General features: G+C 43.8%; 1 long non-coding RNA gene across 1 annotated transcript; it reads left to right on the forward strand.

Annotated features, from left to right (window-relative positions):
- The first annotated feature begins 249 nt into the window (after positions 1-249).
- Positions 250-1,235, forward strand: LOC129349605 (uncharacterized). The gene is made up of 2 exons (XR_008602669.1): positions 250-335; positions 409-1,235. It is a non-coding gene; the product is annotated as an uncharacterized LOC129349605 (long non-coding RNA).
- The last annotated feature ends 788 nt before the right edge of the window (positions 1,236-2,023 follow it).

Genomic DNA, 2,023 nt, shown 5'->3' on the forward strand with positions numbered 1-2,023 from the left:
TGAAGATGGAGAGTGCTGTCTAACAGAGATGTTCGGTTGGGCTGCAACGTGGTGGCACATGGCATATGACTCACATTTTAATTCTCAGTGCATGCAGGCAGTAACTCTTGTCACTACCATAGCCAGTGGCTGTGATTAGTGGCAGTGCTTTCCCCTCCTCTGGGCCTGCTCTCTCCTTTTCTCAGGTGTGCATTGGCACAGAGGCTTGGCAGCAGGTGCAGGTGATCCGCAATCAGTGAATGCAAGCAGGTGGGAGTGATTCAATCAGCCACTCCAGCTCTCCCATATAACCAGATGCTACTCTTCATTCAGAGCTGGACCGTGACGGACCAACAGTTAGTGCTTAGCACTATTCAGTCCGTGCCTTTTGTTCCTTGTGCTTGTAGTAATCTTGTTTTCTTTGTTTAGTGTCAACTCCCACCTCCTTTGCCCGGATCATCTGCATTCTCCATCGACTGGGTACTGGATCATCTTTTCCCCCTGGTTCATCACTGGTTTCTCCTGGTTCATGGCTTTAGCGTCCCCCTGTCCCTACACACCGCCTGGAAACATCTGCTGCCAGCTGAGCCCCCCTGGAGACAACTGCCTCGCCACCTAGGACACCATTCCTGCCCAGATGCCACCCTGCCTGCTCAGTCACTGCGGATGCCATTCATTTCTGTAAGCCCAATCCAAGACCTTCTGGTCACCACATGGTTCCAGCCTTCCACCGCTGCCCCAATATCTACCTGAGAAGTTGGATTCTGGACCAGACTGAACCTGGCATCCACCCTGAACATCTGCCCTCTGGCTTAGTCAGTTAAGTCCCAGTTCCGAGCAATACCAGATTCATTTATCTATCGTGATTACTGTATCTGTTAGTCGCATTTAGAATCCTGTGAGTATTTCTGGGTTCTTCGTGTGAAATTGGGATTAGTAATTCTTCGATTCTGGTCTTGTTATTTACGGTTAGTTGTGGGAGGGTTTTTGTAGGATTACTGTAGTTGGTGTTTTTGTAGTTTCCGTTGCATTCCTGCCTTGGTGTTACCAACCGCGGGACCAACTGCATTTTGGTTTAGGTTTGGTTATTTCTGAGTAGTTTTCAATAGTTCATGTAATTATTCCACCTGACCACTAGTTGGTCTAATCTCCGTTCCATTCAGTGGAACTTCTGGTAATTCCATTTTCTGATTTCCGGTGTCCGGTTGTAGTTTTTGTTATTCCTGGTGTTGTAAATAAAAGCGTTCTAAATTGTATCGGTGTCTGTAATTTCTTTCCTGCACTTGAGCCTCTGCACCCACCTTAACAGTTCTGCCCTGTTCAGAAGCACCTGCACTCGTTTTTCTCTGTTCATTTATTTGGGTTACTCCTCTAATTTGTCACCCATCTCCATGACTAAATGAAAGATTTTATGAGTGATTTTTTTTTTTTTTTTTTTTTTTTTTTTTTTTTTGGTTGCTTTTCTCCCAATAAGAAGATTAATCAATGGAACAATCTGATCTGTTCTAGCTTCAGTGACAAATTCAAGCTTTCATGATTCAAAGTGTTTGATTAAAGTCAAACTGGGAAAAAAATCTTTTTCAGGCTGAATACGTCTGCACCTGATGGCACATTTTTGTGTGTAGGTTACGCACACATGCACTAATATAGTATGCATGCACGTGTGTGTGTGTGCAAAAACTCCTCTGCTTCCTCACAGCTGCCAGGCTTCACTACTACAGAGCTGATTCAGTCATTTGGTTTGAGCTTTGCAACTGTGTAGCTTTATTACACTGAGCAGCAGCCTGGTTCCACTTGGTTGTGCTAGATTCAAAAAAGGACATTTTCAAACAGGAAAGAAAGTTCAAATGTTCACCAGAGGATACATCCAATCAGCATTCTCTTAAGGTTACTGATAAGGGTAAGTTAAACTGTAATCCTTCCAATGTGCTGTGAAATGTTGCTGTAGATATTGCAACATTTTGATTCTGATGCTCTTTCTTCTTCTGTTTTGCTTTTTATATAAACTGTACAGTGATCTAGCTCAAGTGCTAAATTTCGGGCC

This window comes from Amphiprion ocellaris, chromosome 1, assembly GCF_022539595.1.
Source record: "Amphiprion ocellaris isolate individual 3 ecotype Okinawa chromosome 1, ASM2253959v1, whole genome shotgun sequence".
Lineage (NCBI taxonomy): Eukaryota > Metazoa > Chordata > Actinopteri > Pomacentridae > Amphiprion > Amphiprion ocellaris.